We start from the raw sequence: 25,569 nt of genomic DNA, 5'->3' as shown, positions 1-25,569 counted from the left end.
GGAAGAACCCAGGGAAACTGTCAGGTTGAGTCTCAGCCTGGAAGAATAACGGTGTTAATGATACATCTTCCCTCTGTAACTTACGGAACTCCAAACTCGTAAGATTCGGTGGTAGATTCTGAGGGTCTTGAGGGACAGCGGTAGCAGTAGAGTCAGCTGGTTGCGGGCGTGCAGCTTGTGCACGTGTGGTCACCAAAACCGGAGGAGAAACTTCATCACTTTCTTGGACCTCTGCTGAAACATACTTAAAGAGGGGATTGTCCACTACAGAGTTACACACCTGGGGTTTGTCCATGATGATCAGCTTGGACGGTTGCAGATCTTCTGCCAAGTCGTTGCCCAGGAGAAGTTGCACTCCAGACATGGGAAAAGGCCCTGATGGACTTCACCGGTCACAAAAGGACAATCCAGGTGGACTCGGGCGAGTGGATACGAAGTGGTAGCAGTGAGGGCAGAGATAAGGATGGTTTCCCTGGTGTAGGTGATGTTAGGCACAGCTGATTTCAATATTATTGACTGAAGAGCCGCTGTGTCCCTCAAGATCTTCCATTTGAAACGTCCCTCCGAATCTATACCGTTGCTAGAGACAGTTCCAGGATACAGGTGTTTGCTGAAGAGAGAAAGATCATTAACAGGAACACCAACATTCATCACAGGCTTACTGGACTTAGGAGGAGTCGGTTTGGGTTTAGGAGTTTTATTGCCTTTGTATTGGGCCTTCCCACAGCTATCTATGGTATGTCCATAGAGTTTGCAATACTCACAATACAATTGAGAGCTCGGTTGATCGGCACTCACTTTATCATAACTATACCAAAACTTCTTACTGGAAGGTGGTGATGGTGTCAGCCGGTGGATGAGGCTGTAGGTGTCAGCCGACTTCGCACATCTGATGTAGTCGGTTTCTTCTTTGTCTGCTAAATATAAATGGACGGAAGAGGGAACACGTCTCAAGAATTCCTCAACTAGCATGAGGTTGACGAGGTCTGAAAATGTAGAGACATGTGCTGCTTCCAGCCATTTCATGAAATATCTTTTCTTGGTATTGGCAAATTCTAGAAAGGTGGTGGTACTTGCCTTCAAATAGTCACGAAATTTTCGTCTGTAGCTTTCGGTGGAGAGAAGGTAGGCATCCAAAACTGCTTGCTTCAGGGTCTGGTAGTCATTCTCAGATGCTAAGGTACTGAGAGTAACTGCAGCTCTACCTATGAGATGCACTCTGAGAAGGGTGGACCATTGATCTGCAGGCCAACTAAGTTTTTTAGCTAGGGTCTCAAAAGTGGTGAAAAAGACATCAATCTCTGTCTCAAAGAATGGTGGCATTAACCTACTTGCATGGGAGATATTGAAACTTATGGGAAGATTAGCGGTAGCTTGGTGCTGAGTGTGGTGTGTAGTTTCCAGCGCGAGTTCTTGTTGTCGACATGCTATAGCCATATCGGCTAGCTTCTTATTATGCTCGCGTTGCATCTCCAGGTGACGTTGTTTTGCTTCAAGCTGTACTCGCTCACGCTCACGAAGTAGTGCAGTCTCACGTTCCTTGAGGGTGGCTTCACTTCACTTCTGGGGTGTGAGTTTTCAGTTGTATATAGTCCTGGGGACCATTCAGGCTGGTTTGCATTTGTGTTCCTCACGTGTGCCCCAAAGAATGAGGTGATTTGATAAAATGCTATGCCCAAGATTACCATTCGAGTGCCGGCGGGGAAGTGGTTCAAATAGCTTCGGCTATCACTTCCTTTTGTCCGGTCGTGATGGTCAAGCGGATTAAGGAGTCCCTGTACATACCAGTTGCGTTGCTCCTGGCAGTATGGGTTCGAGTCACTTCTGGGGTGTGAGTTTTCAGTTGAATATAGTCCTGGGGACCATTCAGGCTTGTTTGCATTTGTGTTCCTCACGTCTTCCCCAAAGAATGAGGTGATTTGATAAATGCTATGACCAAGATTACCATCTGAGTGCCGGCGGTGAAGTGGTTCAAATAGCTTCGTCTATCACTTCCTTTTGTCCGGTCGTGATGGTCAAGTGGATTAAGGCGTCCCTGTACATACCAGTTGCGTTGCTCCTGGCAGTATGGGTTTGAGTCACTTCTGGGGTGTGAGTTTTCAGTTGTATATAGTCCTGGGGACCATTCAGGCTTGTTTGCATTTGTGTTCCTCACGTGTGCCCCAAAGAATGAGGTGATTTGATAAAATGCTATGCCCAAGATTACCATCCGAGTGCCGGCGGGGAAGTGATTCAAATAGCTTCGGGTATCACTAACTTTTGTCCGGTCGTGATGGTCAAGCGGATTAAGGCGTCCCTGTACATACCAGTTGCGTTGCTCCTGGCAGTATGGGTTCGAGTCACTTCCGGGGTGTGAGTTTTCAGTTGTATATAGTCCTGGGGACCATTCAGGCTTATTTGCATATATATATATATATATATATATATATATATATATATATATATATATATATATATATATATATATATATATGTATATATATATATATATATATATATATATATATATATATATATATATATATATATATATATATATAAATACATAAAGTTTGCGAGGGTACCACCTCTGGTGCCAATGTGGGGACCCATAGCCTCGGAGAAGAAAATAAAAAGTATTCAGAGGAGACCTTGTGGTTTCTCACTGAACACTAATATTATCTTCTCCTACCACCCCCATTCTTTTGTATGTACACATACATATTTACTTTATTTGAACTTTGTTACAAAAAACGAGTTACATATGGGTTACAAAGATGGTTATCATAGGTTGTCGAATTCCTCCAGCTCCTCAGATGGCGGGCAGGAACCCTGGATGCAGTGCGCATTTCCCCTCTGTATCGCCACACTGAGGCGCTGGAAAAGAAAGCTTGCAGCTCTTGGGTCCCTTGTTGTTTCAATGAGCCTAGAACCCAGTTCCTTCAAAAAACTGGTAGCACTTTTACCCCAGGCGCCGAGTGTCTCAGAAGCAATGGGGACAAAATTGTAGTGGTGATCTAGTTCTCTATACTTACGGGATTTGGCTGCTTCCCTGTGGGTGGCAGTGCCACCTGGTTGTGCAACACTGAGGTTAATGTAGGTGTTAGCCAGGGTTGATACGCACGTGTAGTCCCATACCAACTGCTTGCCATTCTTCCAGGGGTTCACTGTGATACCATCCGGGCTACCAATAAGAGCATCAGAGTAACGGGGCATTAGGTAACGGGGCTCTCTTTCAGCTGGGCATCCAGCTGTGGTGAGGCTCCTCTTGATGATGTCGTTAACTTCACTGTGCCTTGAGTGCCATCCCCCTGTGCTTTGGCAGAGTAGGCCATGGTGGCCGTACCTGTCAGCCACCACCTCGCCGCAAATACACCTATATCTGGTGTGGATTGGGGCAGCAAGGCAGAGGGCCACAGCAATTCGGAGGGCGTGTGGTGTGAGACGCGTGCCAGTTGCCGACATTGGGGTTGTTAACAGGAAATCCCCTGCATGTGGTGCTGCTACTGCTGTGAGGCGAGCTATGTCGTGTTGTGTTGTTGTAGCACCCAGGCACTCTGCAGCAACTTGGTCTACAATGGGGCCATCCCAGCTGGATTGCTTGTGGGCTATTAGGGATGGTGGTTGAGGTGATTGGCCTGCACGAGAGGCCCACTCTGTGGCACAGCGTGTAAAATTGGGATCATGTACACCTGCCAGCTGATGTAAGTGGGCAGGTAGAATTTCCTTCACAAGGTCGTCGGATGCTGATAAGGAGGTCAGGAAGGCTGGAACAGCGATTTGCGTTGCTGTTCGAACTCCGAGGCCCCCAAGTCTTACGGGTAGAGAGGCTTGTTTCCACTGTAGGTCATCGAGATATATATATATATATATATATATATATATATATATATATATATATATATATATATATATATATATATATATATATATATATATATATATATATATATGTCGTACCTAATAGCCAGAACTCACTTCTCAGCCTACTATGCAAGGCCCGATTTGCCTAATAAGCCAAGTTTTACTGAATTATTATATTTTCTCTAATTTTTTTCTTATGAAATGATAAAGCTACCCATTTCATTATGTATGAGGTCATTTTTTTTTATTGGAGTTAAAATTAACGTAGATATATGACCGAACCTAACCAACCCTTCCTAACCTAACCTAACCTATCTTTATAGGTTAGGTTAGGTTAGGTAGCTGAAAACGTTAGGTTAGGTTAGGTTAGGTAGGTTAGGTAGTCGAAAAAACATTAATTCATGAAAACTAGGCTTATTAGGCAAATCGGGCCTTGCATAGTAGGCTGAGAAGTGAGTTCTGGCTACTAGGTACGACATATATATATATATATATATATATATATATATATATGTCGTACCTAATAGCCAGAACGCACTTCTCAGCCTACTATTCAAGGCCCGATTTGCCTAATAAGCCAAGTTTTCATGAATTAATGTTTTTTCGTCTACCTAACCTACCTAACCTAACCTAACCTAGCTTTTTTTGGCTACCTAACCTAACCTTACCTATAAATATAGGTTAGGTTAGGTTAGGTAGGGTTGGTTAGGTTCGGTCACATATCTACGTTAATTTTAACTCCAATAAACAAAAATTGACCTCATACATAGAGAAAAGGGTTGCTTTATCATTTCATAAGAAAAAAATTATAGTAAATATATTAATTCAGGAAAACTTGGCTTATTATGCAAATCGGGCCTTGAATAGTAGGCTGAGAAGTGAGTTCTGGCTACTAGGTACGACATATATATATATATATATATATATATATATATATGTCGTACCTAATAGCCAGAACGCACTTCTCAGCCTACTATTCAAGGCCCGATTTGCCTAATAAGCCAAGTTTTCATGAATTAATGTTTTTTCGTCTACCTAACCAACCTAACCTAACCTAACCTAGCTTTTTTTGGCTACCTAACCTAACCTTACCTATAAATATAGGTTAGGTTAGGTTAGGTAGGGTTGGTTAGGTTCGGTCATATATCTACGTTAATTTTAACTCCAATAAAAAAAAATTGACCTCATACATAGAGAAAAGGGTTGCTTTATCATTTCATAAGAAAAAAACTTATAGTATATATATTAATTCAGGAAAACTTGGCTTATTAGGCAAATCGGGCCTTGAATAGTAGGCTGAGAAGTGAGTTCTGGCTACTAGGTACGACATATATATATATATATATATATATATATATATATATATATATATATATATATATATGTCGTACCTAGTAGCCAGAACGCACTTCTCAGCCTACTATGCAAGGTCCGATTTGCCTAATAAGATAAGTTTTCCTGAAATAATATATTTTCTCTAATTTTTTTCTTATGAAATGATAAAGCTACCCATTTCATTATGTATGAGGTAAATTTTTTTTTATTGGAGTTTAAATTAACGTAGATATATGACCGAACCTAACCAACCCTACCTAACCTAACCTAACCTATCTTTATAAGTTAGGTTAGGTTAGGTAGCCGAAAAAGTTAGGGTAGGTTAAGTTAGGTAGGTTAGGTAGTCGAAAAACAATTAATTCATGAAAATTTGGTTTATTAGGCAAATCGGGCCTTGCATAGTAGGCTGAGAAGTGAGTTCTGGCTACTAGGTACGACATATATATATATATATATATATATATATATATATATATATATATATATATATATATATATATATATATATATATATATATATGTCGTACCTAGTAGCCAGAACGCACTTCTCAGCCTACTATGCAGGGCCAGATTTGCCTAATAAGCCAAGTTTTCCTGAAATAATATATTTTCTCTAATTTTTTTCTTACGAAATAATAATGCTACCCATTTCATTATGTATGAGGTCATTTTTTTTTATTGGAGTTAAAATTAACGGAGATATATGACCGAACCTAACCAACCCTACCTAACTTAACCTAATCTATCTTTATAGGTTAGGTTAGGTTAGGTAGCCGAAAAAAGTTAGGTTAGGTTAGGTTAGGTAGGTTAGGCAGTCGAAAAACAATTAATTCATGAAAACTTGGCTTATTAGGCAAATCGGGCCTTGCATAGTAGGCTGAGAAGTGAGTTCTGGCTACTAGGTACGACATATATATATATATATATATATATGTATATATATATATATATATATATATATATATATATATATATATATATATATATATATATATGTATATATATATATATATATATATATATATATATAAGCAGTCAATGACATCATCAAGAGAAGTTTGGCTTCAGCTGGGTGCCCAGCACAAAGGGAACCTCAGTTGTGCAGGCCTGACAACAGCCAAAAACGCCCAGATGGAGTCACCCTGCAGCCGTGGAGAGAAGGTAAACAGGTCGTGTGGGACTACACGTGTGCATCCACATTGGCTGATACCTATCTACCTTACAGCGCGGCTGAGGGAGGCGGGGCGGCCACCTTCAGGGAGACCCAGAAAACTAACAAGTACAGGGACCTAGAACGTTGTTACAGGTTCGTGCCAATAGGCTCTGAGACTCTGGGCGCCTGGGGTAAATGTGCACTTAAGTTCCTGAAGGAGCTGGGCGAGGAACTCATTGGGAAGACTAGAGACCCAAGAGCGGCCAGTTTTATGTTCCAGCGACTCAGTGTCGCTGTTCAGAAGGGAAATGCGTGTTGTATCTTGGGTACGCACCCGACCCCCGAGGAACTGGACGAGGTCTTCGAACACTGATTGGTATATTGTTATATAAGTGTGTGTTTTCTGTAAACTGTAACATTGCAATAAAATCAAATAAAAAAAAAAAATAATAATAGGGGTGGTAGGAGAGGAAAAGATTAAAGTATTCAGTGAGAATCCACAAGGTCTTCTCTGAACACTATTTATTTTCTTCTTCGAGGATGTGGGTCCCTTTAATTAAACCAGTGGTGGTACCCCTATATATATATATATATATATATATATATATATATATATATATATATATATATATATATATATATATATATATATATATATATATATATATATATATATATATATATATATATATATGTCGTACCTAGTAGCCAGAACGCACTTCTCGGCCTACTATGCAAGGCCCGATTTGCCTAATACGCCAAGTTTTCATGAATTAATATATTTTCTCTAATTTTTTTCTTATGAAATGATAAAGCTACCCATTTGATTATGTATGAGGTCAATTTTTTTTTATTGGAGTTAAAATCAACGTAGATATATGACCGAACCTAACCAACCCTACCTAACCTAACCTAACCTACCTTTATAGGTAAGGTTAGGTTTGGTAGCCGAAAAAGTTAGGTCAGGTTAGGTTAGGTAGGTTAGGTAGTCGAAAACCAATTAATTCATGAAAACTTGGCTTATTAGGCAAATCGGGCCTTGAATAGTAGGCCGAGAAGTGAGTTCTGGCTACTAGGTACGACATATATATATATATATATATATATATATATATATATATATATATATATATAGCCGTAAGTGTGGGTGGTGTGGGTGTAGTTACTACAAGTACAAGACTAACCACTTGTACTACAAGTACAAGACCACCACTTACGGTTTTATTTCATCCAAATGTGAAATAATCTCCCGCAACCCAGACATCACTGGGCAAATACAAAATGTTCTTCCAGACATTCTCGTTGTCGAGCCACCGGACTGCACTCTCCTGGGTGCCCCCATTGGCCCACGAGCAATCGAGGAGGTCCTGGTTGCAAAAATCACTGACCTAAAGAGAATGCAGGACAGGATTGACAAGATTGATGCCCATGATGCTCTCTTTCTCCTTACAAGATGCCTGTCTCTCCCTAAGTTGACCTACTTTCTGAGATGATCTCCATCCTACAGCAGCCCTAAGTTAAATGTGTATGACACCCTTCTGAGGTCCATGCTGGTGAAAGTCCTGAACCTGCCATTGGACGACTCTCAGTGGGAGCAAGCAACCCTTCCTGTAAGACTCGGCGGCCTTGGTGTCCGCACAGCCTCCCAAATTGCTCTACCAGCCTTCCTTTCCTCCTCTCATGCATCACACGACCTCGTCAGAGATATTTTACCTGCAACCCTGAGGGATTCAGCAGGAATACACGATCCTGCTTTCACTGAATGTTCAAATCAGTGGGATGTTCTTGCAGCCCCAGCAACCATTATAGAGCCAACAAAACAACACAAACAGTCCGGCTGGGACCACCCTCTAGTGGAAAAAGTAGCTGATGCCATGCTCAGCGTCGCAACATCATACAAGGAGAAAGCCCGCCTCAGAGCAGTGCGTGCCCCCCATGCAGGAGACTTCCTCCTGGCAGTACCCATGTCAGCAATGGGCACGCGCCTAGATCCAGAATCCCTTCGTGTAGCAGTAGCCATCCGCCTTGGTGCCCCAATTCACACTGAATACAAGTGTATTTGCAACAGGGTGGAAGCAGACCAATACGGACTGCATGGGTTGCATTGCGGAAGCACAAAGGGCTGGCATGCAAGACACAACGAGGTCAATGACATCATCAAGAGAAGCCTCGTCTCAGCTGGGTGCCCAGCGGAGAGAGAACCTCGCATCCTAGGGGTCCAAAACCCGGATTTCCCCGCACTTCGCCCTGATGGCATCACCATATACCCATGGAAGGAGGGTAGACAGTTGGTGTGGGACTACACATGTGTATCCACCCTAGCTGACACCTATGTACACTTCGGAGCTGATCAAGCAGGTGGGGCGGCCAACCACAGGGAAACAGCAAAATCACTCAAGTACAGGCGATTGGAAGGTCAATACCTCTTTGTTCCCATAGCGTCTGAGACGCATGGCCCCTGGGGCAAGAGTGCCTTGGGATTTCTCAAGGAATTGGGTTCCAGGCTCATTGACGTCACCAGAGACCCAAGGGCTTCCAGTTTTTTATTTCAGCGTCTCAGTGTGGCGATCCAGAGGGGAAATGCTTGCTGCGTCCTCGGTTCCTGTCCAGAAGCGGAGGAGCTTCAAGAGATCCATAACCTTTAGGCATTTGTCTTGTATGTTTTGTAACCTTTAAATACACAATAAAGGAAAAAAAAAAAAAGGGGAAGGGGGTGGTAGGAGAAAAGCACACAGAAACTGTATTGGAGGTGACCTACATTCCCTCCAATGCGTTATGTGTGGTTTCCTCCGAGGCTATGGGTCCCCCTTCTTGAAAAAAAAAAAAAAAAAAAAAAAAAAAAAAAAAAAAAAAAAAAAAAAAAATATATATATATATATATATATATATATATATATATATATATATATATATATATATATATATATATATATATATATATATATATATATATATATATATATATATATATATGTCGTACCTAGTAGCCAGAACGCACTTTTCAGCCTACTATGCAAGGCCCGATTTGACTAATAAGCCAAGGTTTCATGAATTAATTGTTTTTCGACTACCTAACCTACCTAACCTAACCTAACCTAACTTTTTCGGCTTTAGGTAGGGTTGGTTAGGTTCGGTCATATATCTACGTTAATTTTAACTCCAATAAAAAAAAATTGACCTCATACATAATGAAATGGGTAGCTTTATCATTTCATAAGAAAAAAATTAGAGAAAATATATTAATTCAGGAAAACTTGGCTTATTAGGCAAATCGGGCCTTTCATAGTAGGCTGAGAAGTGCGTTCTGGCTACTAGGTACGACATATATATATATATATATATATATATATATATATATATATATATATATATATATATATATATATATATATATATATATATATATATATATATATATACGGCGTCTTAACATTGCCGTAGGCATATCCTAAGCCATAGTCGCCTTGAACTTCAAGGCGACTATGGCTTAGGATATGCCTACGGCAATGTTAAGACGCATAAACCAGGTAACCCACTACGCCCTATAATCAGCCAAATACCAACCCCAACTTATCACCTGGCAAAGAAACTCAATGAACTCCTAACTCCATACACTCCAAGTAAGTTTAGTCTACAATCATCAGCAGATTTCCTAGAATTGATCAAATCTACCCAGCCCGATGGAATCATCACTTCCCTGGACGTTGAATCCCTTTTTACCAACGTCCCAGTCGACACAACCATAGGAATGATACTGGACAGAGTATACAGAGACGAGAGCACCCCCAAATTAGACATACCTGAGCCACACTTGAAAAGTCTTCTCGAAGCATGTACAAAGGAAGCCCCTTTCATCAGTCCACAAGGAGACATGTATTTACAAATAGACGGAGTAGCAATGGGCTCCCCCTTAGGAGTTTTATTTGCTAATTTTTATATGGGAACCATCGAAGATAGGGTCTTCAGTAGCAGACAAAAACCAACTGTATACTGCCGTTATGTAGACGACATATTCGTAATAGTAAAAGACTCAGATGAACTAATTGACCTAAAAAGACACCTAGAGAGAGAGTCAGTACTCCGATTTACACATGAAAATAGTGAAAATAACAGTCTGCCATTCTTGGATGTACTAATAACAAAAACAGGAACCTCTTTAAGCACCAACCTATATACCAAGCCCACCAACATAGGATTATGCCTGAACGGTAGAAGTGAGTGCCCCCAAAGATACAAAGCCAGTGTTCTCAATGCTTATATTCGTCGAGCGCTTACCCACTGCTCTGAATGGAGCAACGTGAGTAGAGAGTTTGAAAGAGTAACTCAGGTATTGGTGAACAACGGATATAGCAACGCGGAAATAAACGCTGCTATAAGAAGACACTTGGACCGTTGGTATAATTCAGAACCTAGAACAGAAACCACAACACCCCCAATAAAATTATATTACAAATCAACCATGCACAGTGAACATATAAAAGAGGAAAGAATAATGAAAGAAATAATCCGTAAAGGAGTAAAAAGCACTACTCCTAACCAAAACATAAACCTGATAATATTCTACAAAACCAAGAAGACTTCCGAACTCCTTATCAAAAACCGCCCGAAGCCGACGGAGAACCCTCTACAGCAGTCAAGCGTTGTATACATGTACACTTGCCCCCACGAAGGATGTAACCTTCAATGTAAGTACATAGGTATGACGTCGACCAAGCTTACGAGGCGTTTGACATGCCATCTTCAATCTGGTGCCCCTAGGAATCACATGAGACAAGCCCATGACATTACTCTAACAAGAGAAATGTTGAACAAGAATACTTGCATAATAGACAAAACCCAAGATTCAAGAAGATTACAAATTCTTGAGGCAATTCACATAAGAATAGAGCGACCTACCATGAACACCCAAATCACGGAACTATTTACTCTACCCACCATGAGAGTAAGGACAAGACAAGAACATATCGATGCCAACACAGAAGACAATGTCCAACATAACAGGCCAATTACACTGGATTAATCTTTGTGTTTAGATAGGAGATGCCTCGTATGGGCCAATAAGCCTTCTGCAGCCCTTATGTTTATCCCTTATGTATCCCCCCATGTTTTCACCTTCATTGTATTATCACCTGACCTAATGCGGGTATAAAATCAACTAGTATTGTAAGATCTGTTCACTTGAGAATGAACCATGGAGGTTCGAAACGTCGTGCAAATTATACAAATAAGTGTAATACACTCTATAGTAAATCACTTCTTTTCTTCACCTTAAAAGTACGAAAATGAGTTTTGGAGAACTCCTATTTCAATTAAGCCCTGATGCTAAGAAAATAGTTAGAGGGATAGAAGCCCTAAACCAGAAAATAATAAATACAGAATATGCGGTCATATTCAATGAAACATATATATATATATATATATATATATATATATATATATATATGTCGTACCTAGTAGCCAGAACTCACTTTTTGGCCTACTATTCAAGGCCCGATTTGCCTAATAAGCCAAGTTTTCCTGAATTAATATATTTTTTCTAATTTTTTTCTTATGAAATGATAAAGCTACCCATTTCATTATGTATGAGGTCAATTTTTTTTTATTGGAGTTAAAATTAACGTAGATATATGACCGAACCTAACCAACCCTACCTAACCTAACCTAACCTATCTTTATAGGTTAGGTTTGGTTAGGTAGCCGAAAAAGTTAGGTTAGGTTAGGTTAGGTAGGTTAGGTAGTCGAAAAACAATTAATTCATGAAAACTTGGCTTATTAGGCAAATCGGGCCTTGAATAGTAGGCTGAGAAGTGCGTTCTGGCTATTAGGTACGACATATATATATATATGTCGTACCTAGTAGCCAGAACTCACTTTTTGGCCTACTATTCAAGGCCCGATTTGCCTAATAAGCCAAGTTTTCCTGAATTAATATATTTTTTCTAATTTTTTTCTTATGAAATGATAAAGCTACCCATTTCATTAAGTATGAGGTCAATTTTTTTTTATTGTAGTTAAAATTAACGTAGATATATGACCGAACCTAACCAACCCTACCTAACCTAACCTAACCTATCTTCATAGGTTAGGTTGGGTTAGGTTGCCGAAAAAGGTAGGTTAGGTTAGGTTAGGTAGGTTAGGTACTCGAAAAAACATTAATTCATGAAAACTTGGCTTATTAGGCAAATCGGGCCTTGCATAGTAGGCTGAGAAGTGCGTTCTGGCTATTAGGTACGACATATATATATATATATATATATATATATATATATATATATATATATATATATATATATATATATATATATATATATTATATTTTAGTATATTTTGGTAGCAGTCTTTCCTGTAGACATATATTATTAAATATGACTGAAAAAGTAAGATTAATAATTCTAACACGAATTTTCTCAATATTTCTTATGTTTCTTTTCACTGTTGATGGTAATTGAAAAATCAATTCTCCAAAATTCATTTTTATTTCAAGTCTGACGCGACACTTGAACGCGTTTCAAAATAGCTTATTACATTTTCAAAGACTTTTAGTGTAGACACACACAACTATAACCTGCAAACACTAAACAGAGTTCTTACTATGCTATGATTTAAACAGCTTTCATTTTATTTTACACCCGCATTTTGGGTGAGGTGATATGTTACAATAGTTTTGGATGAGGTGAACAAAACTTTCAACACAGGACAGAACACGAAACAATGGGTATTAATTGGGTAAATTGAAGGTAACTGCAGAGGGCCTATTGGCCCATAATTCTTGATGCTTCTTTATTGGAGCGGAGTCTTGAAGTGGGTAGAATATAGCTGTGCATTGGCTGTTGATTGCTGGTGTTGACTTCTTGATGTGTAGTGCCTCGCAGATGTCAATCCGCCTGCTATCACTGTATCTATTGATGATTTCATTGTTTTTGCTAAGATTTGTCTGGTAAATTTGAAACCAGCCATATACTGCAAATATGTTGACGACATTTTTACACAGGTACCTGATGTCAGACATCTGCAGGAGCTGAAGGAGGAATTTGAGGAGAATTCTGTGTTGCGTTTCACATACGAGATGGAAAAGGATGGGAAGCTACCCTTTCTAGACGTAACAGTTATGGAAAGGAGCGTAGGTTTCCACACTGCAGTCTACACTAAGGAAACAAACATAGGAATGTGCCTAAATGCCAACAGTGAATGCCCAGACAGGTACAGGAGGAGTGTTGTTAACGCTTATGTCGACCGTGCTCTCAGACACAGCTCAGGATGGAAGCAAGTCGATGAAGAACTCTGTAGGGTACGGCAGGTCCTAGTCAACATCGGCTTCTCTAATAGTTTCGTTGAAGACATCATAAGAAGGAAGGTGAAATGACATGCAACCTCTGAAGAGACAAATAATGCAACACCTATACCCCTATTAGACTATTTTACAGGAACTTCTTTTCCCCAGCTCATAAAACGGAGGAAAGGATCCTGAAACATATAGGTAATAGAAACGTTATCCCTACAGACAAAAATCAAAAGATACAACTGACGATTTACTATAAAACCAAAAAAATGGCCAGCCTACTCATGAGAAACTCTCCAGACACAAAGTAGAACGCTTTAAAAGAGACCAACGTCGTCTATGCCTTCAATTGCCCACTTGGGGACTGTAAGCCTCAAAGAACTCAGTATATAGGCAAGACAACAACATCTCTTTCCAGGCGATTAACGATGCATAAGCAACAGGGCTCCATTAAGGAACATATAATCTCTTCCCACAACCAGACCATCACCAGAGAAATCTTAGCAAACGACACAGAAATCATCGGTAGATACAGCGATAGCAGGTGGCTTGACATCTGCGAGGCACTTCACATCAAGAAGTCAACACCAGCAATCGAGAGCCAATTAATGCACAACTATATTCTACCCACTTCAAGACTCCGCTCCAATACAGAAGCATCAAGAAATATGGGCCAATAGGCCCTCTGCAGTTACCTTCAATTTACCCAATTAATACCCATTGTTTCGTGTTCTGTCCTGTGTTGAAAGTTTTGTTCACTTCATCCAAAACTGTTGTAACATATCACCTCACCCAAAATGCGGGTATAAAATAAAATGAAAGCTGTTTAAATCATAGCATAGTAAGAACTCTGTTTAGTGTTTGCAGGTTATAGTTGTGTGTGTGTAAACTAAAAGTCTTTGAAAATGTAATAAGTTATTACGAAACGTGTTCAAGTGTCACGTCAGGCTAGAAATAAAAATTAATTTTGGAGAATTGATTTTTCAATTACCATCAACAGTGAAAAGAAACATATGAAATAATGAGAAAACTCGTGTTAGAATTATTAATCTTACTTTTTCGGTCATATATATATATATATATATATATATATATATATATATATATATATATATATATATATATATATATATATATATATATATAAATATATATATATATATATATATATATATATATATATATATATATATATATATATATATATATATATATATATATATATATATATATATATATATATATTATTAAATATGACCGAAAAAGTAAGATTAATAATTCTAACACGAATTTTCTCAATCTTTCGTACATTACGCTTCACTGTTGGAGGTAAATCAAAAATCACTTCTCCAAAATTCATTTTTATTTCTAGTCTGACGCGACACGGGCGCGTTTCGTAAAACTTATTACATTTTCAAAGACTTCACAAATACACAACTGATTAGAACGTATCTCTGATTTTATATCTACATTTGAGTGAGGTGGTAAGGGTGATGTGGCATTAACACAAGACAGAACAGGAGGGGATATTAATAGGGTATTAAAAGTATCAACACAAGACAGAACAGAAACAATGGGTATTGAATAGAAGTGTTTGTAGAAAGCCTATTGGTCCATATTTCTTGATGCTTCTATATTGGAGCGGAGTCTTGAGGTGGGTAGAATATAGTTGTGCAATAATTGGCTGTTGATTGCTGGTGTTGACTTCTTGATGTGTAGTGCCTCGCAAACGTCAAGCCGCCTGCTATCGCTGTATCTATCGATGATTTCTGTGTTGTTTACTAGGATTTCTCTGGCGATGGTTTGGTTATGGGAAGAGATTATATGTTCCTTAATGGAGCCCTGTTGCTTATGCATCGTTAAACGCCTAGAAAGAGATGTTGTTGCCTTGCCTATATACTGGGTTTTTTGGAGCTTACAGTCCCCAAGTGGGCATTTGAAGGCATAGACGACATTAGTCTCTTTTAAAGCGTTCTGTTTTGTGTCTGGAGAGTTTCTCATGAGTAGGCTGGCCGTTTTTCTGGTTTTATAGTAAATCGTCAGTTGTATCCTCTGATTTTTGTCTGTAGGGATAACGTTTCTATTAACAATATCTTTCAGGACCCTTTCCTCCGTTTTATGAGCTGTGGAAAAGAAGTTCCTGTAAAATAGTCTAATAGGGGGTATAGGTGTTGTGTTAGTTGTCTCTTCAGAGGTTGCATGGCTTTTCACTTTCCTTCTTATGATGTCTTCGATGAAACCATTGGAGAAGCCGTTATTGACTAGGACCTGCCTTACCCTACAGAGTTCTTCGTCGACTTGCTTCCATTCTGAGCTGTGGCTGAGAGCACGGTCGACGTATGCGTTAACAACACTCCTCTTGTACCTGTCAGGGCAGTCGCTGTTGGCATTTAGGCACATTCCTATGTTTGTTTCCTTAGTGTAGACTGCAGTGTGGAAACCTCCGCCCTTTTCCATGACTGTTACATCTAGAAAAGGCAGCTTCCCATCCTTTTCCGTCTCGTAAGTGAAACGCAGCACGGAACTCTGCTCAAACGCCTCCTTCAGCTTCTGCAGATGTCTGACATCAGGTACCTGTGTAAAAATGTTGTCAACATACCTGCAGTATATGGCCGGTTTCAAGTTCATGTCGACTAAGACTTTTTGCTCGATGGTACCCATGTAGAAGTTTGCAAACAGGACACCTAGGGGAGAACCCATGGCGACCCTATCTACTTGCTTATACATGTGCCCATCCGGGCTCAAGAAGGGTGCCTCTTTAGTACAAGCTTGGAGTAGTTTCCTCAGAATACTTTCTGGCATGTCAAGGGGAGTACAGGCTGGATCACGATACACTCTGTCGGCTATCATTCCGATTGTCTCGTCCACAGGTACGTTGGTAAACAGCGATTCTACGTCCAACGAGGCTCTTATCCCTGTGGCCCGTGTGCCCCGCAGTAAGTCCACAAATTCCTTTGGAGACTTCAGGCTGAAGGCGCAAGGAACATAAGGAGTCAGCAGGCCGTTGAGTCGCTTTGCCAGTCTGTACGTGGGTGTGGGTATCTGGCTAATGATTGGCCGAAGTGGGTTTCCAGGCTTGTGCGTCTTGACATTTCCATACGCATATCCAGGTTTATATTCCCCAATGATCTTTGGCAGGTGGAGTCCGGATTTCTTGGCGTTTACAGTTTCGATCAGTTTGTTGACCTTTGCTTTTAATTCGGCTGTAGTGTCCTTCGTTACCCTTTGGAACTTAGTTTGGTCAGAGAGTATGATGTTCATTTTCGCCAGATATTCGTCTTTTTTAAGAATGACATATATTGGCGACTTGTCACCTCTCCTGACAACTATCTCCTTGTTCTCACGAAGGCTTTTAGCTGCCGCTTTAAGCTCGGGGGACAGTATGGTGCTTCTGTAGTTGCCTCGATTCTTTCCTCCTTCTGCAATAAGTTCTGCTTGTAAGGTATCTTTGGTAGTGACCTTCTTTTGTGTCTCGAGGTCGAATATGTCGTCCAACAGAATTTCCAACTCTACTTTCCGGGCCATTTCACTCGGTCTGGACATAACATGACAGTTTATGCCCAGATTTAGGAGAGTGACTTGGTCCTCAGTGAGGTTAATTCCTGCAAGGTTCAGGAAGCCATCTCTTGGTCGTGGAATTGCCATAGGTCCTCCATATAATGTTGTTAACAACAACATTATATGGTCCTCCATATAAACAACATTATATGGAGGACCTATGGCAATTCCACGACCAAGAGATGGCTTCCTGAACCTTGCAGGAATTAACCTCACTGAGGACCAAGTCACTCTCCTAAATCTGGGCATAAACTGTCATGTTATGTCCAGACCGAGTGAAATGGCCCGGAAAGTAGAGTTGGAAATTCTGTTGGACGACATATTCGACCTCGAGACACAAAAGAAGGTCACTACCAAAGATACCTTACAAGCAGAACTTATTGCAGAAGGAGGAAAGAATCGAGGCAACTACAGAAGCACCATACTGTCCCCCGAGCTTAAAGCGGCAGCTAAAAGCCTTCGTGAGAACAAGGAGATAGTTGTCAGGAGAGGTGACAAGTCGCCAATATATGTCATTCTTAAAAAAGACGAATATCTGGAGAAAATGAACATCATACTCTCTGACCAAACTAAGTTCCAAAGGGTAACGAAGGACACTACAGCCGAATTAAAAGCAAAGGTCAACAAACTGATCGAAACTGTAAACACCAAGAAATCCGGACTCCACCTGCCAAAGATCATTGGGGAATATAAACCTGGATATGCGTATGGAAATGTCAAGACGCACAAGCCTGGAAACCCACTTCGGCCAATCATTAGCCAGATACCCACACCCACGTACAGACCGGCAAAGCGACTCAACGGCCTGCTGACTCCTTATGTTCCTTGCGCCTTCAGCCTGAAGTCTCCAAAGGAATTTGTGGACTTACTGCGGGGCACACGGGCCACAGGGATAAGAGCCTCGTTGGACGTAGAATCGCTGTTTACCAACGTACCTGTGGACGAGACAATCGGAATGATAGCCGACAGAGTGTATCGTGATCCAGCCTGTACTCCCCTTGACATGCCAGAAAGTATTCTGAGGAAACTACTCCAAGCTTGTACTAAAGAGGCACCCTTCTTGAGCCCGGATGGGCACATGTATAAGCAAGTAGATGGGGTCGCCATGGGTTCTCCCCTAGGTGTCCTGTTTGCAAACTTCTACATGGGTACCATCGAGCAAAAAGTCTTAGTCGACATGAACTTGAAACCGGCCATATACTGCAGGTATGTTGACGACATTTTTACACAGGTACCTGATGTCAGACATCTGCAGAAGCTGAAGGAGGCATTTGAGCAGAGTTCCGTGCTACGTTTCACTTACGAGACGGAAAAGGATGGGAAGCTGCCTTTTCTAGATGTAACAGTCATGGAAAAGGGCGGAGGTTTCCACACTGCAGTCTACACTAAGGAAACAAACATAGGAATGTGCCTAAATGCCAACAGCGACTGCCTTGACAGGTACAAGAGGAGTGTTGTTAACGCATACGTCGACCGTGCTCTCAGCCACAGCTCAGAATGGAAGCAAGTCGACGAAGAACTCTGTAGGGTAAGGCAGGTCCTAGTCAATAACGGCTTCTCCAATGGTTTCATCGAAGACATCATAAGAAGGAAAGTGAAAAGCCATGCAACCTCTGAAGAGACAACTAACACAACACCTATACCCCCTATTAGACTATTTTACAGGAACTTCTTTTCCAAAGCTCATAAAACGGAGGAAAGGGTCCTGAAAGATATTGTTAATAGAAACGTTATCCCTACAGACAAAAATCAGAGGATACAATTGACGATTTACTATAAAACCAGAAAAACGGCCAGCCTACTCATGAGAAACTCTCCAGACACAAAACAGAACGCTTTAAAAGAGACTAATGTCGTCTATGCCTTCAAATGCCCACTTGGGGACTGTAAGCTCCAAAAAACCCAGTATATAGGCAAGACAACAACATCTCTTTCTAGGCGTTTAACGATGCATAAGCAACAGGGCTCCATTAAGGAACATATAATCTCTTCCCATAACCAAACCATCGCCAGAGAAATCCTAGTAAACAACACAGAAATCATCGATAGATACAGCGATAGCAGGCGGCTTGACGTTTGCGAGGCACTACACATCAAGAAGTCAACACCAGCAATCAACAGCCAATTATTGCACAACTATATTCTACCCACCTCAAGACTCCGCTCCAATATAGAAGCATCAAGAAATATGGACCAATAGGCTTTCTACAAACACTTCTATTCAATACCCATTGTTTCTGTTCTGTCTTGTGTTGATACTTTTAATACCCTATTAATATCCCCTCCTGTTCTGTCTTGTGTTAATGCCACATCACCCTTACCACCTCACTCAAATGTAGATATAAAATCAGAGATACGTTCTAATCAGTTGTGTATTTGTGAAGTCTTTGAAAATGTAATAAGTTTTACGAAACGCGCCCGTGTCGCGTCAGACTAGAAATAAAAATGAATTTTGGAGAAGTGATTTTTGATTTACCTCCAACAGTGAAGCGTAATGTACGAAAGATTGAGAAAATTCGTGTTAGAATTATTAATCTTACTTTTTCGGTCATATTTAATAATATATGTCTACAGGAAAGACTGCTACCAAAATATACTAATATATATATATATATATATATATATATATATATATATATATATATATATATATATATATATATATATATATATATATATATATGTCGTACCTAATAGCCAGAACGCACTTCTCAGCCTACTATTCAAGGCCCGATTTGCCTAATAAGCCAAGTTTTCATGAATTAATGTTTTTTCGTCTACCTAACCTACCTAACCTAACCTAACCTAGCTTTTTTTGGCTACCTAACCTAACCTTACCTATAAATATAGGTTAGGTTAGGTTAGGTAGGGTTGGTTAGGTTCGGTCATATATCTACGTTAATTTTAACTCCAATAAAAAAAAATTGACCTCATACATAGAGAAAAGGGTTGCTTTATCATTTCATAAGAAAAAAATTATAGTAAATATATTAATTCAGGAAAACTAGGCTTATTAGGCAAATCAGGCCTTGAATAGTAGGCTGAGAAGTGAGTTCTGGCTACTAGGTACGACATATATATATATATATATATATATATATATATATATATATATATATATATATATATATATATATATATATATATATATATATATATATATATATATGTCGTACCTAGTAGCCAGAACTCACTTCTCAGCCTACTATGCGAGGCACGATTTGCCTAATAAGCCAAGTTTTACTGAATTAATATATTTTCTCTAATTTTTTTCTTATGAAATGATAAAGCTACCCATTTCATTATGTATGAGGTCAATTTTTTTTTATTGGAGTTAAAATTAACGTAGATATATGACCGAACCTAACCAACCCTACCTAACCTAACCTAACCTATCTCTATAGGTTAGGTTAGGTTAGGTAGCCGAAAACGTTAGGTTAGGTTAGGTTAGGTAGGTTAGGTTGTCGAAATAACATTAATTCATGAAAACTAGGCTTATTAGGCAAATCAGGCCTTGCATAGTAGGCTGAGAAGTGAGTTCTGGCTACTAGGTACGACATATATATATATATATATATATATATATATATATATATATATATATATATATATATATATATATATATATATCGTACCTAGTAGCCAGAACACACTTCTCAGTCTACTATGCAAGGCCCGATTTGCCTAATAAGCCAAGTTTTCCTGAAATAATATATTTTCTCTAATTTTTTTCTTTTGAAATGATAAAGCTACCCATTTCATTATGTTTGAGGTTAATTTTTTTTTATTGGAGTTAAAATTAACGTAGATATATGACCGAACCTAACCAACCCTACCTAACCTAACCTAACCTATCTTTATAGGTTAGGTTAGGTTAGGTAACCAAAAAAGTTAGGTTAGGTTAGGTTAGGTAGGTTAGGTAGTCGAAAAACAACTAATTCATGAAAACCTGGCTTATTACCCAGCAAACAATTTTAGGTTGCCACAACATATCTGGAAAGTATTTGAAAGTATTGGAAACGTTTGTTTTATCGTATCAGATACGATATTGTGTGTGGACTTAAATAGGTTTCCAAAACTTATAACCAAGACATATGTATCTAACACTAATTTGAGATGTTGTGGCAACTTTACACTCCTAACATGAGTCATTCATAATCCATTCATATACCAATATGAATCTCTTATGAAAGGTTTGAGCCAATAAACTGAACCCTTTTTACATCTTTGTGTTTAAAGTTAAATTTCTTGAAATTAAATTATATTTTATATTATATTATTTTTATTATATTTTATATTATATTATTATTTTCAATTTAAATATTAAAACCAATTTAAGGGTAAAAAAATCTAATAATTTATATTTCTTTTATTATTTACTAACAATTATAATTATTTACTAACGGAGAGAGGGGAGGCTGTACGGCAGAGAGTGGCGGCTGTGGCGGACAGTGGCGGCGGTGGCGGATAGTGGCGGCGGGCGGACAGTGGCGGCGGGCGGACAGTGGCGGCGGGCGGACAGTGGCGGCGGCGGGCGGACAGTGGCGGCGGGCGGACAGTAGCGGCGGTGGCGGACAGTGGCGGCGGGCGGACAGTGGCGGCGGTGGCGGACAGTGGCGGCGGTGGCGGACAGTGGCGGCGGGCGGACAGTGGCGGCGGGCGGACAGTGGCGGCGGGCGGACAGTGGCGGCGGGCGGACAGTGGCGTCGGGCGGACAGTGGCGGCGGTGGCGGATAGTGGCGGCGGGCGGACAGTGGCGGCGGTGGCGGATAGTGGCGGCGGGCGGACAGGGCGGCGGCGGGCGGACAGTGGCGGCGGGAGGACAGTGGCGGCGGGCGGACAGTGGCGGCGGTGGCGGATAGTGGCGGCGGGCGGACAGTGGCGGCTGTGGCGGATAGTGGCGGCGGGCGGACCGTGGCGGCGGTGGTGGACAGTGGCGGCGGGCGGACAGTGGCGGCGGCGGGCGGACAGTGGCGGCGGCGGGCGGACAGTGGCGGCGGCGGGCGAACAGTGGCGGCGGCGGGCGGACAGTGGAGGCGGCGGGCGGACAGTGGAGGCGGCGGGCGGACAGTGGAGGCGGCGGGCGGACAGTGGAGGCGGCGGGCGGACAGTGGAGGCGGCGGGCGGACAGTGGCGGCGGCGGGCGGACAGTGGCGGCGGCGGGCGGACAGTGGCGGCGGCGGGCGGACAGTGGAGGCGGCGGGCGGACAGTGGAGGCGGCGGGCGGACAGTGGAGGCGGCGGGCGGACAGTGGAGGCGGCGGGCGGACAGTGGAGGCGGCGGGCGGACAGTGGTGGCGGCGGGCGGACAGTGGTGGCGGCGGGCGGACAGTGGTGGCGGTGGCGGACAGTGGCGGCGGTGGCGGACAGTGACGGCGGTGGCGGACAATGGCGGCGGTGGCAGACAGTGGCGGCGGTGGCGGACAGTGGCGGCGGTGGCGGACACTGGCGGCTGTGTCTGGCGGGCGGTGGCGGGGTCTGTGATGAGTGGTGGCGGCTGGCGGTGGTGGGTGGTGGCGGCGGTGGTGGTGGGTGGTGGTGGCGGCGGCGGCGGCTGGTGGTGGCGGCGGTGGTGGTGGGTGGTGGTGGTGGCGGCGGCTGGTGGTGGTGGGTGGTGGCGGCGGTGGTGGTGGGTGGTGGGTGGCGGCGGCGGCTGGTGGTGGTGGGTGGTGGCGGCTGTGGTGGGTGGTGGCGGGCGGTGGCGGGCGGCGGCGGCTGTGGTGGGTGGTGACGATCGGCGGTGGGGGGGGGGCTGGTGGCGGCTGGCGGTGGCGGCTGGCGGTGGCGACTGTGGCAACGGGCGGTGACTGCTGATAGCGGGCGGTGGTGGCGGCTGGTGGCAGGTGGTGGTGGCGGTGGTGGCGGCTGGTGGTGGCGGCTGGTGGTGGTGGCAGCTGGTGGCGGTGATGGCGGCTGGTGGTGGTGGCGGTGATGGCGGCTGGTGGTGGTGGTGGTGGCGGCTGGTGGTGGTGGCAGCTGGTGGCGGTGATGGCGGCTGGTGGTGGTGGTGGTGGTGATGGCGGCTGGTGGCGGGCGGTGGCGGGCGGTGGCGGCTTGTGGCGGCTGGTGGTGGCGGCGGTGGTGGGTGGTGGTGGTGGTGGTGGGTGGTGGTGCCGGCTGTGGTGGGTGGTGGCGGTGGTGTCGGCGGCGGCTGTGGTGGGTGGTGGCGGCGGCGGCGGTGATGGGTGGTGGCGGCGGCGGTGGTGGTGGGTGGTGGTGGCGGCGGCGGTGATGGGTGGTGGCGGCGGTGGTGGTGGCGGCGGCGGCTGGTGGTGGTGGGTGGTGGTGGTGGGTGGTGGCGGCGGGTGGCGGTGGTGGGTGGCGGGTGGTGGCGGCGGGTGGTGGGTGGCGGTGGTGGGTGGCGGTGGCTGGTGGCGGGTGGTGGTGGGTGGCGGTGGCTGGTGGCGGGTGGCGGTGGCTGGTGGCGGGTGGCGGCTGGTGGTGGGTGGTGGCGGCTGGTGGTGGGTGGTGGCGGCTGGTGGTGGGTGGTGGCGGGTGGCGGGTGGCGGTGGTGGGTGGCGGTGGCGGGTGGCGGCTGGTGGGTGGCGGTGGCGGGTGGCGGCTGGTGGTGGGCGGTGGCGGGTGGCGGCTGGTGGTGGGTGGTGGCGGGTGGCGGCTGGTGGTGGGTGGTGGCGGGTGGCGGCTGGTGGTGGCGGGTGGCGGTGGTGCCGGCTGTGGTGGGTGGTGGCGGTGGTGTCGGCGGCGGCTGTGGTGGGTGGTGGCGGCGGCGGCGGTGATGGGTGGTGGCGCCGGCGGTGGTGGTGGGTGGTGGTGGCGGCGGCGGTGATGGGTGGTGGCGGCGGCGGTGGTGGTGGGTGGTGGTGGCGGCGGCGGCTGGTGGTGGTGGGTGGTGGTGGTGGGTGGTGGCGGCGGGTGGCGGTGGTGGGTGGCGGGTGGCGGCTGGTGGTGGGTGGTGGCGGCGGGTGGTGAGTGGCGGTGGTGGGTGGCGGTGGCTGGTGGCGGGTGGTGGTGGGTGGCGGTGGCTGGTGGCGGGTGGCGGTGGCTGGTGGCGGGTGGCGGCTGGTGGTGGGTGGTGGCGGCTGGTGGTGGCGGGTGGCGGGTGGCGGTGGTGGGTGGCGGTGGCGGGTGGCGGCTGGTGGTGGGTGGTGGCGGGTGGCGGCTGGTGGTGGGTGGTGGCGGGTGGCGGTGGTGGTGGTGGGTGGTGGTGCCGGCTGTGGTGGGTGGTGGCGGTGGTGTCGGCGGCGGCTGTGGTGGGTGGTGGCGGCGGCGGCGGCGGCGGTGATGGGTGGTGGCGGCGGCGGTGGTGGTGGGTGGTGGTGGCGGCGGCGGTGATGGGTGGTGGCGGCGGTGGTGGTGGGTGGTGGTGGCGGCGGCGGCTGGTGGTGGTGGGTGGTGGTGGTGGGTGGTGGCGGCGGGTGGCGGTGGTGGGTGGCGGCTGGTGGTGGGTGGTGGCGGCGGGTGGTGAGTGGCGGTGGTGGGTGGCGGTGGCTGGTGGCGGGTGGTGGTGGGTGGCGGTGGCTGGTGGCGGGTGGCGGTGGCTGGTGGCGGCTGGTGGTGGGTGGTGGCGGCTGGTGGTGGGTGGTGGCGGGTGGCGGTGGTGGGTGGCGGTGGCGGGTGACGGCTGGTGGTGGGTGGTGGCGGGTGGCGGCTGGTGGTGGGTGGTGGCTGGTGGTGGGTGGTGGCGGGTGGCGGCTGGTGGTGGGTGGCGGCGGGTGGCGGCTGGTGGTGGGTGGCGGCGGGTGGTGGGTGGCGGCGGGTGGCGGCTGGTGGTGGGTGGCGGCGGGTGGCGGCTGGTGGTGGGTGGCGGCGGGTGGCGGCTGGTGGTGGGTGGTGGCGGCGGGTGGTGAGTGGCGGTGGTGGGTGGCGGTGGCTGGTGGCGGGTGGCGGCTGGTGGTGGGTGGTGGCGGCTGGTGGTGGGTGGTGGCGGCTGGTGGTGGGTGGTGGCGGGTGGCGGCGGGTGGCGGCGGGTGGCGGCTGGTGGTGGGTGGTGGCGGGTGGCGGCTGGTGGTGGGTGGCGGCGGGTGGCGGCTGGTGGTGGGTGGCGGGTGGCGGCGGGTGGCGGCGGGTGGCGGCGGGTGGTGGGTGGTGGCGGGTGGTGGGTGGTGGCGGGTGGTGGCGGGTGGTGGCGGGTGGTGGCGGGTGGCGGCTGGTGGTGGGCGGCGGGTGGCGGCGGGTGGCGGCTGGTGGCGGCCAGCTGGGACACACCCTTCTCCACTGTAGGTCTGAGTACAACTAACCATATGTCTCTCTCACCCACCAGAACAGTGTTGCCAGCTTGCGCTCTCAAAATGTTTCCTTCAAAGATTGTATATTATCTTTGAACAACAAGTTTGATTATCAAGGAAATAATGCATATATTATTGTCACATTAATACTGTGCAATATCTTATTACATTCCTACTAAATAATTATAATTTGAAACAGGACAAAAAATCCAACAT

This window comes from Procambarus clarkii, chromosome 72 (genome assembly GCF_040958095.1).
Source record: "Procambarus clarkii isolate CNS0578487 chromosome 72, FALCON_Pclarkii_2.0, whole genome shotgun sequence".
Taxonomy (NCBI): Eukaryota; Metazoa; Arthropoda; class Malacostraca; order Decapoda; family Cambaridae; genus Procambarus; species Procambarus clarkii.
The sequence above is the reverse complement of the archived record's forward strand: the minus strand, read 5'-3'. Positions refer to the sequence as shown.